The sequence below is a fragment of the Sus scrofa genome, chromosome 11, assembly GCF_000003025.6.
Source record: "Sus scrofa isolate TJ Tabasco breed Duroc chromosome 11, Sscrofa11.1, whole genome shotgun sequence".
Taxonomy (NCBI): Eukaryota; Metazoa; Chordata; class Mammalia; order Artiodactyla; family Suidae; genus Sus; species Sus scrofa.
This window is the reverse complement of record NC_010453.5, coordinates 34,627,650-34,645,856: the sequence shown is the minus strand read 5'-3', so window position 1 is coordinate 34,645,856 and position 18,207 is coordinate 34,627,650. Positions and strand designations below refer to the sequence as shown.

General features: G+C 39.1%; 1 pseudogene; it reads left to right on the top strand.

Annotated features, from left to right (window-relative positions):
* Positions 3,662–12,460, top strand: LOC100518329 (annotated as a pseudogene).

Here is an 18,207-nt window from a genome sequence, read left to right as displayed (position 1 = left end):
ATGTATACTAACAAGGGAATTTTAGAAAATGAATACAAGAACACAATATCTTTTACATGTAGATTTTTTGATATACCATTAAACTGCAGAGCTCTCTATTTGTGTAACTCCAACAGCTTTCATCATTTTCCAGCTACCATTTTCCATTTCTGTAGGAAGATTTTTTTCTTGTTTTCCATAAAGTCAGTTTCAAATGGTTTCCTTGCCTCCTTTTTCTGATTTCCTCATGAAACTGTCAAAGAAAAATTGTGCCAAAGAGTATGAAACAGGCATGGAAGACACATTAGAGAATATTGCCATAGAAAAAAATAGATTGAACTTAATTCCACTGAGACAAAAGGTATTAGAATACATAAGCACTGGGATAAACTGGTCAAAAATTACTAGAGGATGTTAGGGAAAAGGATGGAACAATCATTGTTTTCTCTTCAACAAGAAATGAAGTTAGGCCCCAAATTTTCCAAAGAGACTGGGAGATAGGATTGATATCTTCCTTGATGAGTATATTTCAAAAGAGTACATGAAAAATATGTTCCTAAAAAAGACATTCCAAATTTATGAAAAAGATGTTCCTGGATTGTAAAATGGCAAGAAACTGTGAGGAGGTTTACATCTTAAAGGGGCATAGAAAGAATTTACGATTTAATTTTTTTTGAGATCAGGACACAATTATTAAGAAAAACCATGTCAAATTTGGTCAAGCTGAAGGGAAATTTAACTAATCCCCATTCTTAGTTAAAATGACATCTACTTCAGATAGCTTTCATAATGTTTTCCCCTTTTACTCCTCTCTTCATGCAAACTGAGCCCCTTTCCCTGTATCTTGCATTATATTCCTTCGGCTTTCTCAGTAGACTAATTCGATTTTCCCAACTATCCCCTATATCTTCAACCTCTTACCTCTTCTTCCGCCTTCTTCTAGTATCAAGTCATTTCCAGAAAAGCAGGAAGAAAACAAATATCTTTTTTTTTATCTTTACTTCTATTATGAAGCCTCTATTTAGAGCCAAATTTATTGAAAGATTTGTTATAGTCACTGTGTCCTAGTCTCCATTTACTATTTATTTACCTTTTAATTTTTTTCTAAGTCACTTACATAAACCTTCTTTTTTTTTTTTTTTTTTTTTTTTTGGCTTTTCAGGGCCACACTGTGGCATTCAGAAGTTCCCAGGCTAAAGGTCGATTCAGAGCTGCAGCTGCCAGCCTACACCACAGCCACAGCAATGTGGGATCTGAGCCAAGTCTATGACCAACACCACAGGTCACCAAAATGTCAAATCCCTGACCCACTGAGCAAGGCCGGGGATGGAACACGCATTCTCATAGATCCTAGTCCAATTTGCTTCCCCTGTGCCATGACAGGAACTCCAACCTTCCTTTATAAAAAAATAACAATGACCATTTTATGGTTCCTTTTATACTTGATGTTTCAATTGCATTTGGTGTATTGAATATACCATCTGCTTTGATATATACTTAGCTACCACAATACTATAATTCATTTTATATTTGAGCTTCAGATATTTCTGGTTTTTTCTTCACAGAACATTTCCCTTTTCCCTTAAATGCTGATGTTATAAGAATCATGTATTTAACCCTCTTATCTCCTCATCTACACACCCTCACAAATTGCATCTACTTTTGTTACTACCTATAGGCTGATAACATGTATGTATTTCAACCCTAAATCTTGAGTTTCTGATCATGCATAAAACTTAATATCTCACTGAATTAAAAAAATAGATAACATCAACACCATTAACAGCTGGCTCATTAAAAAGATAAAACTGACAAGCCATTAGCTAAACTAACCAAGGGAAATAGAGAGCCATCACAAATAAATAAAATCAGAAAAGAAAGAGGGAAAACTACAACTTACACCACAGAAATACAAAGAATCATAAGAGACTACCATGAACAACCAACAAACAACAACAAATTGCACAACCTAGAAGAAATTTATGCTCTTTTAGAAACATACAATCTTCCAAGAATGAATCATGAAGAAATCAATCTTCTTAGACTGAACAATTATTAATAAGGAGTTTGAAACAGTAATTTAAAAGCTCCCAACAAGCAAAAACCCAAGGCCAGATGGATCGTATTCTATAAAACATTCAAACAAGATTTAATACCTGTAATTCTCAAACTTTTCCAAAAAATTAAAGAGGAGGAAAAACTTCCAAAGACACTTTATAATGTCAGCATAAGCAAAACCAATCAAGGATACTACCAAAAAAGAAAATTAAAGGCCAATATCTCTGATGAACATAGATGCGAAAGTTTTCAACAAAATATTACCAAATCAAATTCAATTATATATTAAAAATATCATACGCCATGCTCAAGTGACATTTATTCTAGGGATGAAAGGATAGCTCGGTATCTGCAAATTAATCAATGCAATACATGAAATTAACAAAATGAAGGATTAAAATAATATGATCATATCAAAAGCTTATGACAAAATTCAACATATATTTATGATAAAAAAAAATTTACAAAGTGGATGTCAAGTGAACATACCTCAAAAAGTAAAGGCCGTATATAACAAATCCATGGCTAACACCATACTCAATGGCAAAATGCTGAAAGCTCTAAGTCTGGAACAAGACAAGGATGCATGCCTCATCACTTTATTCAACATAGTGTTGCAAGCCTTAGCTACAACAATTAAGCAAGAAAAGGAAATAAAAGATATCCAAATTGGAAAGGATAAAGTAAAACTGTCAGTATTTGCAAAGTCTTGATACTGTATAGGGAAATCCCTACAGAGTCCATCATAAAACTATTAAAACTAATAAACAAATTCAGTAAAGTCTTAGGATACAAAATCAATGTACAGAAATCTGTAGCATTTCTACACAATAATAATGTACTACCAGAAGGAGAAATTAATAAAATTCAATTACAACTTCATCCAAAAGAATAAAATATCTAGGAACAAATTTAACCAAGGAGGTGAAAAACCTGTACACTGAGAACTACAAGACACTGATTAAAGAAACTGAAGACAACAAAAAATGGAAAGATATCTCATGCTCTTGAATTGAAAAAATTAATACTGTTAAAATAACTGTACTATCCAAAGCAATCTATAGATTCAGTGAAATCGCTATCAAATTACCAATGGCCTCTTCTCCCAGGTGGTTAGTGCTGAGAGTGCAGAGTGTGTGTTCCAGGCTTGAAATACACATTTATGATTAAAAAAATAAAATAAAATAAACTCTTAAAAAATATTTTACCCCCCAATTTATCAAAAATCCTGTGTCTCCCCAGCCAAAAATTGTACTTATTTATTCATTCATTTCTTTTATAAAATAACCAGGGGAAATAGCTGAAACCAAAACGCTCGCCCATCTGCAGCTCCAAAAAGCACCAGGAGACAGAGGCCTCCCCACTGCCAGGCCCCAACCACCACCCTCTCTCTGGTGGTGGCAGACAGCAAGCAGAATGACTTGGTTCTGTGGTCTTTGGGTAGTTTTTTATTTCAGCTGATTTTGTCCCTCTGTGCTTGCCCCCATCCCCACCCCATGTCTCTGACCCTGGGGCCCTAGCACTTGATCTTCTCTCATGAAAAGTCCTGACCTGTGTCACCATGGGCAGCCACCTCAAGATTAATCCCAGCACTCCCTGTAGCCCTACAGGCAGCCATCCCAAGATGAGCCCTAGAGGTCCTAATTACCTTGTCCCTTCTCTCTTTGTGGGGGACTGACACCACCCGACACTGTAACCAAAGTGATGCTCTAGGAGAAGTTTAGCCTCATAGCACCCATTCTCTCCATCTGGGTGTGCATATAAATGATCATCTGCTACTCCTTGGGCTACTTGTATGTAATCTTCCAGCAGACAGTGGACAGGCAGCATGCTTTAGACACCATGAATTTTGATGTTATAAAGAGCAAGCCAGTAAGAGTCACGTGGTCTCAGCATGATCCATCACTTTGCAAAAGTGAAATGAGCAACAAATACATTAAATTTTGGGACAAATCCATTTATTTATTTATTTATTTTTATTTTTTGCTTTTTAAGGCCACACCCGTGGCATATGGAGGTTCTCAGGCTAAGGGTCAAATCAGAGCTACAGCTGCTGGCCTACACCACAGCTACAGCAATGCAGGATTCAAGATGCATCTGCAACCTACACCACACAGCTCATGGCACCAGATCCTTAATCCACGAGAAAGGCCAGGGATCAAATCTGCAGCCTCATGGTTCCTAGTTGGCTTCATTTCAGCTGCACCATGACAGGAACTCCTGATATATCAATTTATAATAAAGCTTTTGATAATATCCTTTCATGTAAGGTGGTTTGTGATGAAAATTGTTCCAAGGGTTAATGATTTTTGCATTCTGAGACAAAAGAAGCAGCTGAAAGAGCTATTGAAAAAATTAATGGGATGATTCTAAATGATGGCAAAGTATTTATTGGATGTATTAAATTTTGTAAAGAATGAGAAGCAGAACTTGGAGCTAGGGCAAAAAAGTTCACCAATGTTTACATCAAGAATTTTGGAAAAAATCCAGATGATGAATATCTTAAGCCTCTCTATGGCAAGTTTGGACCTGCCTTCATGGGAAAGTAATGACTGAAGAGAGTAGAAAATCCAAAGGTTTGGGATTTATAAGCTTTGAAAGGCATGAAGATACACAGAAAGCTGTGGATGAGATGAATGGAAAGGAGCTCAATGGAAAATTTATGTTGGTTGAGCCCAGAAAAAATATGGAATGGCAGATGGAACTTAACACAAATTTGAACAGATGACTCAAGATAGGATCACAAGATACCAGAGAGTTGACCTTTACGTGAAAAATCTTTTTTTTTTTTTTGTCTTTTTGCCATTTCTAGGGCCACTCCCATGGCATATGGAGGTTCCCAGGCTAGGGGTCTAATCAGAGCTGTAGCCACTGGCCTACACCAGAGCCACAGCAATGGGGGATCCAAGCCGCGTTTGCAACCTACACCATGGCTCACAGCAATGCTGGATCCTTAACCCACTGAGCAAGGCCAGGGGTTGAACCTGCAACCTCATGGTTCCTAGTCAGATTCGTTAACCACTGAGCCATGATGGGAACTCCAACATGAAAAATCTTGATGATGCTATTGATGATGAATGTCTCTGGAGAGTTTTCTCCATTTGGTACAATCACTAGTGCAAAGATTATTGTTGCAGAAACTGTGGCAGTGGAAAGAAACAAATGGCACTCAGAGATATAGAATAGCAGGGTTTATTCAGCACCACTGTGGGCTCAGAGGAGTCATCTCCAGAGTCTGAGCACCAAGTCTTTGTTCTGTGTAGCTTTTATACAATACAGACTTCTGGTTCTTGTTTTTCCCATACAAGCAGCCCCCCACCTTCCCCAAGCAGACAGTATTCCTGCCTAAGTAGTTAAGTAAACAAGATTACAAAAACAAAACTGATAAATAATGCTTGGAGCTCAGCTAGCAGAGCTACTAGCAAGGCATGTCGTTGCTACAAGACTACAAGAAGGGTGGTTTGGGGTGAGCAAAGTTGCTGTCAGGCATGTAGCTGCCTCCTCAGTTGGGGAGGTTGTTTCTCTAGTGAAAACTCTTACTTCATTCCCCCCTCTTGATGTTCAGGGTGCATCTGCACCCATCAGAATGGATCCTGACAGGGTCAAGGGGGACCAGATTAATAAAAACAAACAACAAATATCTCTGGGCAGCCAATTCATCAACCTTCATCCATGCATTAACAGACCAAACTTCTGGTGTGGTCAGAGCAGGGCTTTGAAATCATTGTGTCCTCCTCTGTATTGCCAGGCATAGGGGTTTTTCCAGACCAAGGGCATCTCTCCACTTCCTGCAGTCATCAGTTGGGCCAGCTGGTTTAACTCTGGAGTGATGGATCCAGGTGCCTATCCCTGTTATATTGAGAGCAGTGGGGGTAGTTGAGATTACAGTTTAGGGCCCTTTCCATACTGGCTTTAAAGACTCCTTTTTCCAGTCTTTTATTCACACCTGCCCCCCTGGTTTGTGGGGGTGCACTGTTATGCCTAAAGATATAGGTATTCTATCTGTGACCAATTTGTATATCTGTGAGGTAGTGAGCCCCAATCCTTGCAGTTGTTTATGTAAATCTAACTCTCCCAATTCTCTGGTGTTTCCTCTCAAACTTATCAGCAGAGGCAGCCTTCCATATTAAATTTCAAATGATGAGAATCCTATTTCTGCTCGGGGTTAGCATCTCACTTTTAGGAGGGCCACAGGCAACATATCTACCCAGGGCAAGCCAGTTTCCTGACATAACATAACTAGAGCCTGCTAATGGTTCAGTTCATGTGTTCTACTTTCCCTAAGCTTTGAGGGCAATAGGCCAAATGTAGCTTCCATTGGATCTGTAAGGCTTTCGCCACATGCTGCACTATCTCAGCCACAAATGCCATTCCTTTGACTGACCCAATTGTCAGAGGCATGTCTTTCATGAGTGCCTTGGTTATTTCTCTTGCCTTTTCCGTTTGGGTTGGGAAGGCTTCTACCCATCCTGAAAAGGTGCAGACAAAAACTACCAGGTATTTGTATCCCCTGGTCAAGGTGACTTCAGTGAAGTCTACTTTCATATCCTCAAATGGGGACAGTCCACAGTGTTGTGTCCCAGCTGGTCTGCTAGGCCCCTGGAGAAGATCATTTGTAAACAAGTTATGCACTGTTGGGAAACAGAGAGAGCAGAGTGCAGGAAGATGTGTAATGAGGTAGTACCATCCCAGTAAGGTATCTAAGGACGTTCTGCCCATGTGGATCAGTTCTTGTTGTTAGTGGACTAGTTTATAGGCCAGCTGTTCTGGAACATAAATCTGTTGGTCATGTGTAACCCACCATCCTGTCTTAGTTTTGATTCCTCCTCCCTCTTTTATCCAATTTTCTTCTTCTGGAGAGTCCTTGGGGACAGTTGGCACTTCTGAGGCCAGCAGGACCTTGGGTTTGTCTGGCGGTTGCCCCCAGGCTGTTGTCTGGCAGCTGCATCAGTGCTGTGGTTTCCTTTTGCCACCAGGTTGCCTCCCTTTTGGTGGCCTCTGCAGTAGATAACTGCCACTTATTTAGGCTCCCATACTGATTCTAGGAGCTTTGAGATATCAGCATGGTTTTTCATCACTTTTCCTTCAGCAGTAAGGAGTCCTCTCTCCTTATATAAGGCTCTGTGGACATGTGGAGTTGCAAAGACATATCATGAGTCAGTATAGATATTAACTCGTTGGTCCTGGCTGAGCTCTAGTGCTCTGATTAATGCCCATAATTCTGCTCTCTGTGCTGACCAACCTTGAGGAAGCACTTCTGTTTCCATCACTTCTGAGTCAGACACCACAGCATATCCTGCCATCCTTTTCTCATTCTCCATGAAGCTACTGCCATCAGTGTATAGAATCAGGTCTGGATTTTGGAGCAGTCTGTCATTTAAGTCAGGCCTGCAGGAAAACACTTCCTCTAGTACTTCCAAGCAATCATAGTCTGGGGGCCCCACTTCATCTGGTAGGATGGTGGCTGGGTTCAGGGTTTGTACAACTTCCAGTTTTACCTGTGGATTTTCACATAGTACCCCTTGGTATTGACTCATTCATGCATGTGTGAGCCAATGGTGGCCCTGATTGCCCATCAGGGTTACAACTGAATGTGGGACTTTAACATTGAGGTTCTATCCCAGAGTCAATTTGTCAACCTCCCTTACTAATAAGGTGGTAGCTGCCAGTGCTCAGAGGCAGGAAGTCCATCTGGCAGCAGCTGAATCAGTTTGCTTAGACAAATATTCCACCAGCCTTTTCCAAGGTCTAAATTATTGGGTTAGGACTCCCAGATCCATTCCATTTTTCTCATGAACAAAGAGGTTGAGTTCTCTGGTTACATCAAGAAGTCCCAAGGCCAGAGCCTCAGTGCGTTTGGTCTTGATTGCCTGAAATGTGTCTCCTGTCTTGGTCCCCATTCAAGGGGACCCCTTTCTCCTCTTTTTATTGTCTTATATAGAGATATGGCCAAGTCTAAAAAACTGGGAATCCATATCCTACAGAATCCCACTGCCCCTAGAAACTCTTGGACTTTCTGATGGGTGGTAGGGACAGGGTTAGCACAAACTGCTATCAGTTTTCAGTTTTCTTTCAGTCCCCAACATTCATTGGCCCAGCATGATATTAAAGCCCAGATATTTGACTTGTTTCTTACAGATTTGTGCCTTTTTCTCTGACACCAGATACCCAGCCTCCATTATGGAGAGGAGAGGTTTTAGGCATTGAGCCTGCATGTTGCTGGACAGCAAGAAGTCTTCAACATAATGCAGCAAGACACAGTTTACTTTTTGTCCAGAAAATTCATCCAGGTCAGCAGCTAGGACACCACTGAAAAGTGTAGGAGAGTTCTTGAATCCTTGTGGGAGTTTTGACCAAATGAGCTGCTCCTTTGTCCCAGTGTGTGGATTTTCCCATTCAAAGGCAGAAGAAGGCATCTTTTAAGTCCAGGCAAATGAACCACTTGTCAGTGGAAGGTATTAGCCCCATCAGGGTATAAGGTTTAGGCACATATATGAGCAATGTGGTTATTACCTCATTTATGTCCCCCAAGTCCTGAATCAGGAGGTAGTTTTTTGTCCCTGGTTTCTTTACAGGCAATAAGGGGGTGTTCCAGGGTGACTGACACTTTATCAAAAGTTCATGCTGAAGTAGCCTGTCCAGGTGAGCCTGGATTCCCAGGCAAGCTTCTCTGGGAATTGAGTATTGTGGCAGTCTTTACTGGTTGAGATCCAGGTTTCAGATCAATCAAGATAGGAGCATGGTGTCTACTCCCAGAGCATTTATTTCTGCTCAAACCAATGTGTACTCAGTCTCTAGTTCTGGGGAAATAGCCCCTTCTTCTGGAGGAGAAGGGTACACCACCACTCTTCTTCTTTCTTACAGTGAGAGCCATGATTAAAGGAGAGGATGGTTCTATTAATTTGAGTTGAGCTGATCCATCAGTGGAGAAAGAGATTTGAGCCCCCATCTTAGCCAGCAATTCTCTTCCCATCAAGGGAAATGGTCAGTCATTCAGGTAAAGAAATTCATGTACTACCTCATGACCTCCTAACCAGCACCATGTTGGGGGACCTGTGGCCCTGATGATGGTAGTTTCTTTTCCTGAGAGGGGGCCATGGGTTATGTGACCAGCAAATATTCAGCATCTATATCTACCATAAAGTCTTCAGGATGGCTCCCTACTTGAATTCTGACCATAGGTTCTCAGGGCCCTAGTTGGAGAGAGCCCAGTCCCTGCTAGTCGGATTCTGCTTTGGCTTAAGCAGATCAGATTCATGCTGGATGGCTCAGGTTAGTACCAGATAAGTGGGTGTGCTGCTTTGGCCTTCTCTCAGGACATTTTTGGCATTCATTTTTTCCAGTGCCAGCACCTCAGTGGTCTTGGCCATGTTAGTAGACTTTTTATCCCTGGCTTTACCCCCTGTAGGAGGGCCTGTCAGTACTTTTCCAATTTCTCCCCTCTTCAGTGTTGTAGTCCCAGTGAGGTCCCTCCTCCATGAAGACTTTCCTTGCCCAGTTTTTTCCATGTCTAGTTGATCCCCTGGGACATTGGTCTGGAGCCATTTCTGGGCTTCTGTTACCATTAATTGGCACTCTTTGGTGTTAAACAAAGTGAGAAGGAGCTGTGGGAAGTCTACTTAGGTGGGGTAGAGAGTTTGTAAAATGGATTATAAGAGGTCAATCAGTGCCTGAGGCTTTTCAGAGTATGAGGAATTATGATGCTTCCAGGTGAGGAGGTCTGTTGTGGAAAAGGGCTGGTATAAAAGACTGGTCCCCCCTCTTGTATGGTCCCATCAGGGGCAATACACTGCAGGTCCCTGCATCTCCTGTAAGGGCATTTGTAGCACTGGGGAAGCTGCTCCCTGGTTCGACTGGAGATGACTGCTCACCAGTTATGATGAATTCAGCTGTGGGGGCAATATTGCCTTGGGGACTTCAGGAGGAGGAGGAAAAACTTAAGGCAGTGGGCTGTCTGGCATTTGGGGACTTTTGGCCCCCCAAGGAGGGACCAGTAGCACATAGGGAGGTGATACAGGGGGTGAGTCCTCAGCCTCTTCTTGAAAAATAGGTGGTTCCTTTTCTCAAGGCAGAATTTTCTTTTTGGACTGGGATACTAGGACTTTGCACTGTCCCTCATCTGTGATACAGAACTGAACCCAAGCTGGCCTTAACTAGGCAACTTCTCATCATTGATCAATGTATGGAAATTGGCCTGGGTGTCCAGGATCCCCTGTTATAACATTATATGCTCCTCAAACTGTGGGTACATCTAAGGTCCCTTCTGAGGGCCATCCAGCCCCAAAGGAGGGCCATTCTATGGTACAGAGAGTGAGCAGTTCTCCAGAGCTCAGTTTTATACCATAATCTCCAGAGAATCCTTTCTCAAAATTCTTAATTATACATTCTAAGACAGTGGGTTTTGAAGCCAATTCACCCATTGTGTAAATTCCCACCCTGTGGTGATGTTGCAAGACAAAGAGTAGGGGAGCACTCACTTTCTTCCACCTGACAGCCCCTCCCTCAGGGTTTAAGGTGCCTCTTCACATGTGGCTGGTGTGTATAAATCCTGGACCTGGACTAGTCTTTCAGGGAGGGAAGAGAACCTTCAGAACCTGGTATAGCCTTAAAGTCTGTATGAAGTCACCATGGAAATGCAGGTGATGACCCATTCAGGCTCTGTAGTCTGAAGATGATGGAGCAGGGCTCTTATTCACTACAGTCACTCACACACATGCACACCAGAACTGACAGGCCATCCAATCCCAAGGTAACAACTGACCTGGGTGACCTCTGGTCACTGAGAGGTGATCGCTCTCCTTCTGCCATAGGGTGGGTCCAGACTCAGGCAGATGTCCCCAGCCCACTCACCAGTCTGATATCCCATCCTGGAACCCATTTCTCTTCTCCTTCTTAGTCTGTTTGGAATGTGGCATGAGTCAGGCCAGCACAGCTCAAGTGAGAGTTAGGATCTGGAGAAACAGCCAGGTGGGTGCTATCTACTGTCACCAGGCTGGAAACCATAGCCTTTCCCAGTTCCCAGAAAAAAATGGCGCAAGGGGCCGGTTTGGTTGTCAGCTTCCTGGTCAACACACCAGAAAATGTTGCAGAAACATTGGCAACAGAAAGAGACAAACAACTCTCAGAGATGCAGAATAGCTGGCTTTATTCAGCATCAATGCAGTCTCAGAGGAGTCACCTCCATAGTCTGAGCATCAAGTCTTTTTTCTGGGTATATTTTATACAATGCAGACTTCCTGGTCTTGTTTTTCCCATGCAAGAAGCCTTCCCCCCCTTCCCTGAACAGAGAGTGTTCCTGCCTAAGAAGCTGAGTAAACAAGATTACAAAAATGAAACTGATAAGTGATGCTTGGTCCATGGCTAGCAGAGCTGGTAGCAAAGACATAAGGCACATAGTTGCCACAAAATTACAAGGGTGGTAAGCTTCTGTCAGGAATGTAGCTGCCTCCTCAGCCAGGGTTTTTTTATGTAGTGAAAAGTCTTACTTCATTATGATGGGGGGTGGTCATGGCAATAGTCTTGATTTTGTATGTTTCTCCTCCTCAGAAGAAGCCACAAAAGCAGTTGCAGAAATTAATGGTAGAATAGTGGCTTAAGCCACAACTGTAGCTTTAGCTCAGGGCAAGAAGAGCACCAGGTTTACCTAACTAACCAGTGTATGCAGAGAACAGCAAGTGTAAGAGCTGTGCTCAGCCCTGTAATCAACCCTCTACCAGCCAGCACTTCCTTCAGGTTATTTCATGGCAGCTATCCCACAGACTCAGAAGCAGGCTGCATACTATCCTCCTAGCCAAATTGCTTAACTCAAACCAAGTCCTAGAAGGACTCCTCAGGATGCCAGACCTCATCATTTCCAAAATAGCCTGGTGTTATCCACCCAGCCGCTCCTAGACCACCATTTTGTATTATGAGACCAGCTTCTTCACAGGTTCCACAAGTCATGTCCACACATAGTGTTGCTGACACATCAACACAGAAAATGTGTCCACATCCTGTAGCAGCTGCTGCTGCACTGACTCCTGCTGTTTGCACCATTCCACAGTATAAATATGATGCAGGAGTTCTCAATTCTCAAGAACATCTTAATAACCAGCCACAAGTTACCATGAAGCAGTCTGCTGTTCACATGCAAAGTCAGGAGTCTTTTCCTGCTTCTATGTTGGCTTTTTTCCCTCCTTGAGAACATAAACAAATGTTGGGTGAACAGCTATTTCCTCTAATTCGATCCATGCAACTTATTCTTGCTGGTGAAATCACTGGCATGTTGTTGGAGATTAATAATTCAGAACTTGTTCATATGCTTGAGTTTCCAGAGTCTCTCCTTTCTGAAGCTGATAAAGCTGTAGCTGTACTACAAGCCCACCAAGCTAAAGAGGCTGCCCAGAAAGTGGTTAACAGTGCCACCAGGTTTTCAACTGTTTAAAATTGATCAGGGATCACAAAAGGAAACATGTCATTCACCAAAGAAAAATAAACTAAACGTTGAAATACAATGTTGTAAAGGAAAAAAAGTTGCAAAATATAAAATAAATGAAGAAAAGGAAAGGAAACTTTGAACCTTATGTACTGAGCAATGACCAGGTCTAGCAAACAATGCTAGTCCCAGATTACTTATTGATGTATAAGCCAACAAACAAACAAAAAAAACCCCACAAAACTAGTAAATATAAAAATGAATGTTTTATAGACTGTGGGAAAAAAGAATTTTCAAAAAAATACAAAAATTTAAAGCATTCCTTTCTTTAATTTTGTAATTCTTAACTGTGGAATAGCTCAGAATGTCACTTCTGTATGAAAAAACAGAATTCATAAAAATGAGCAAAGAAATGTTATTTAATTATAAAGTTCTTGCTACAATAAAAATTCCTTAAACAGTAAAAAAAAAGCCATTTTGAATTTTCTTTTGTTCATGGTGTGAGGGTGTGTTCCAGTTTCATTGATTTAGGTGAGGTTGTCTAGTTTTCCGAGCACGACTTGCTGAAAAAACTGTTTTTCCATTGTATGTTCTTGCCTCCTTTGTTGATGATTAATTTACCATAGGTGTTTGGGTTTATATCTAGGTTCTATATTCTGTTCCATTGGTCGGCATGTCTGTTTTGGTACTAGTACCACACTGTCTTGATTACTGTAGCTTTGTAATACTGCCTGAGATCTGGGAGAGATGTGCCTCCTGCCTGGTTTTTGTTACTCAGGATTGCTTTGAAAATTCTGGGCTTTTTATGGTTCTGTATAAATTTTTGGATCGTTTTTTCTAGTTCTATGAAAAATGTCGTGGATAACTCAAAATGGCTTAAAGACTTAAACATAAGACAAGACACAATCAAACTCCTGGAAGAGAACATAGGCAAAATGTTCTCTGATATCAATGGTACAAATATTTTCTTAGGTCAATCTCCCAAGGCAACAGAAATAAAAGCAAAAATAAACAAATTGGACTTATTCAAATGACAAGCTTTCGCATAGCAAAGGAAATGATAAAAAATAAAAAGAGAGAAAACATACAGAATGGAAGAAAATTGTTTCAAATGATGCAACTGATAAGAGTTTAATCACTAAAATATACAAAAAAACTTGTGCAACTCAACAGAAAAAAAATCCCAACAACCCAATTGAAAAATGGACAAAAGACCTGAATATACAATTCTTCAAAAAAGATTTGCAGATGGCCAACAAGCACATGAAAAATAGTGCTCAACATCACTGATTATTAGAAAATGCAAATCAAACTACTATGAGGTACCACTTCACACCTGTAAGAATGGCCATCATTAGGAAGTCAACAAATAACAAATGCTGGAGAGGGTGTGAAGAAAAGGGAACCCTTCTGTACTATTGATTGGAATGTAAATTGGTACAACCAAAAAATAGTATAGAGGTACCTCAGAAAATTAAATATAGAACTTCCATATGACCCAACAATCCCACTCTTGGGCAAATATCTGGACAAAACTTTCCTTGAAAAACAAATATGCACATGTGTGTTCATTGCATCACTATTCACAATAGCCAAGATATGGCAACAGCCTAAATGTCCATCAGTGGATGAATGAATTAAGAAGATGTGGTATATATACACAATGGAATAATACTTAGCCATTAAAAAAAACAAAAAAATGCCATTTGTAGCAACATGGAAGGTATTAGAGACTCTCATACTAAGTGAAGTAAACCAGAAAGTGAAAGTCAAATACTATATGGTATCACTTATATCTGGAATTTGTATATGGCACAAATGAACCTTTCCACAGAAAAGAAATGCATGGATTTGGAGAATGGACTTGTGCTTGTCAAGGGGGATAGGGATGGAGTAAGATGACCTGGGAGCTTGGGGTTAATATGTGCAAACTATTGCATTTGGAGTGGATAAGCAATGAGATACTGCTATATAGCACAGGGAAATATATCTAGTCACTTGTGATAGAATACGATGGAGGATAATGTAAGAAAATGTATGTATATATATATATGTGTGGCTGTGTCACTTTTCTGTACAGTAGAAAATTGACAAAATGCTGTCAATCAACTGTAATATAAAATAAAAATCATAAAGTAAAATAAAAAATAATTTCTAAACACACACAAAAAAAAGTGAAAAAAAATTACCAGTGGTATTTTTGACATAACCAGAACAAATAATTCTAAAATTCTGGGAGTTCCCAATGTGGCACAGTGTAAATGAATCTGACTAGGATCCATGAAGATGAGGGTTCAATCCCTAGCCTCACTCAGTTGTTTGGGGATCCAGAATAGCCATGAACTCGGCAGCTTGGATCCCAAGTTGCTATGGCTGTGAGGTAAGCCAGCAGGTGCAGCTCTGTTTTGACCCCTAGCCTGGGGAATTCCATATGTAATGAGCACGGCCCTAAAAAGCAAGTAATAATAATAATAATAACAGTAATATTCACGTAGAATCAGAAAAGACCCTAGAGAGTTAAAACAATTTTGAGAAAGAAAAACAAAGTTGGAGGTATCACATTCTCTGACTTCAAACCATACTACAATGTTATAGTAATCAAAAAAGCATTGTACTGGCACAAAAATCAAAATATAGTTCAATGGAACAGAATAGAGAGCCTAGAAATAAAGCCACATGTTTATAGAAAATTAATCTTGGATAAAAGAGCAAAGAAAATACAATGAAGAAGAGATTATTTCTTCAAAAATGGTGCTAGGAAAGGTAGACAACCACATGCAAAAGAATGAACTAGACCACTACCTCACACTAGACACAATAATTAATTTCTATAAGAAAATTCCTATAAGAAAATATAAGAGGTAACCTCATTAATGTCTCTTTCAGTGATATTTTGTGAGTCCAACTCAAAAGACATGGGAAAAAAATGAAAGTTTAGTAGATGGATCAAACATAAAATGTTCTGCACAGTGAAGAAAATCATCAAGAAAATCATTTGAATTGGAGAAGGTATTTCAAAATCCTATATCTGATAACAGTCTATATCCAAAATATATAAAGAATTCATACATCTCAGCAACAAAACAAAAAATCTGACTTTAAAATCAGCAGAGGAACTAGTAGATATTTTTCCAGAGACATATAGATGACCAATAGGCATTGTAAAGATGATCGATATAGCTAATTATCAAGGAAATGCAATTCAAAATCACCTCACATCTGTAAGAATGCCTATAACCAAAAAGAACAAATAACAAGTATTTATGAGAAGATGGAGGAAAGGGAACCCTGGGGCAATGCTAATGGGAATGTAAATTGGTGCAGCTACTATGGAAAACAGCATGGAAATTCCTCAAAAAATTGACTAGAACTACTACATGACCCAGATATTCCACTTCTAAGTATTTATCTGAAAAAAAAAATATATATATAAAAAACTAATTTGAAAAGATAAACATGGTTACCAAAGGGGATGGGTGAGGGGGGAAGGATGGGCTGGGGTCATGGGATTGACATATGCAGACTGTGGTACATGGAATGACTGGTTAATGGGGACCTGCTGTATAGCACAGGGAACTCTACCCAATACTCCATGATAATCTATGTAGGAAAATAATCTGAAAAAGAATGGATGGGTTTATGTGTATGACTGAATGACTTTCTTGTACAGCAGAAATTATCACAACATTGTAAATGAAATATACTTCAATAAAACTTAAAAAAAGAAAAGATATATCCCTATATTCATCGCACATTATTTACAACAGCCAAGATGTGTCTATCAGGTTATTGGATGAAGAAGATGCGGTTGATAAATACCATGGATACTACTTAGTCATAAAAAAAATGAAATCCTGTCATTTGAGACAACAGGATGGACTTTGAGTGTATTATGCTAAATCAAATAAATCAGATTAAGAAAGAAATACTGTATTATTTTACTCATAGTGAATATAGAAAAAAAAACAAAGAACAAACTCATAGATACAGAGAACAGATTTTTGGTTATCAGAGGGGAAGGAGTTTGGGTGTTGGGAGTGAGCAAATTGGGTGAAGGAGTCAAAAGTGGGCTATGGACAAAAGTTTATGGTGATCATTCTGTGATGTATACAGATGTTGAACCATGATGCTGTACATCTTAGATTAGAGAGATGATAGAAAATAGATAGAAAGATGATAGCTAGCTAGCTAGCTAGCTAGATAGACAGATTTTATCATCTCACTCTGGATGTAAATATGGTACACAACTACCCTGTTAAAAACTGAATCCCTTGCTTTAACTCTCCAATCCTCAATGCTGGCCTTGTATTTCCCTCTATTTAAAAAAAAGTTATGGTTTATTTGTGATGTTTTGTCAATTTTTTGCTGTACTATATGTATAGTAACCCAGCTATACATATATTTACATTCTTTTTTTTCCACATTTTCCTCCATCATGTTCCATCACAAGTGATCAGATTTAGTTCCTTGGGCTATACAGCAGAATCTCATTGCTTATCCATTACAAATAAAATAGTTTGCATCTACTAATCCCAAATATGTAAATCTGGCTATTTTTTTATTTCAGAATTTTTTGTACTAGGTTCTTTATTTCAAATGATTTATAAAATAGTTAAGCACTTTTTGTCCTACCACTTCGGGCAAACACTCCATAATTTTAAACACCTCTTGTGCTATGTTGTATCTATCCTAATTGGCATTTAGTTCTTCAGAAATTAAATGGTCTCGTATATCCGTTTCAATATTGTTTTTTCTTCTTACTTAAACACACCTCTACTTCCTATACAACCTCTCACTGGTTGTATTAGTGGCAAACAGTAGCAAACAGTGTCAGACTTGCAACAACAAACTTATTTTTCTCATTCCTTTCACATGCTGCCATCATGGGTCAGCTGCTATAACTTACTATTGGCAATGTAATAATTATTGATTTGCTCGTAGGCTTGGCAAAAATACCCTTGTTTTCAGACATTTTGTGTCTTTGTTATTTTGTCTGTTTTTCAGCACCTTTAATATTATGTTAGACTTCAATAAGAAATATTGAACTAAATGAATGTTTTAGCATTTAGACAAACTGTAATCCCTACACTTTAGATTTAATATACAATCAATATTATATAATATATATCTTTTTTTATTTTATTTTTACATTTCATGTTATGACTTTCTTCAAGAGAAAGCAAAATGAAAATAAGTGTAGAATAGTGTGTAATAATCATTACCTCTTTTTGCAGAACTGATGGTAGTACCTCTATAAGCTTTTTAAAGATTATGATAAGTGTATTTATTTCTAATAAGGTCAAAATAAATCCAGAACACCTAAAAGAAAGATTAGATTAAGTAGGTTTTAAATTACATTTTTTTATTATTATTATTTTACTACATGCCCAAGGACACAATGTAAAGTGAACTGGAGTGAAAAAAAAATGAGCAATCAGTATCATCACAGCCAAAATTACTTTGAATCATTTTCTCATATCTAACTATTATGAGCAAGTTGAATTGACATTTTCTATATCAATTAACATTATACTGAATATACTTCAATTTAATTTCCTCTTAAATACCTTTTTTATATGCTACATGGAATAAGATCCTGGGGTGTAGCCTTCATTTCCAGTTTATATGCTTCAGTTGAAAGATAATTTGATTGCTTTTCTTGTGTGTCAGTTAGGATCCTATTAGAAGTTTTTTCATATAAATATGAAATTCAATATTAAGTTTATAATTCTCTGTGCAGAATTACTTGGTCTACT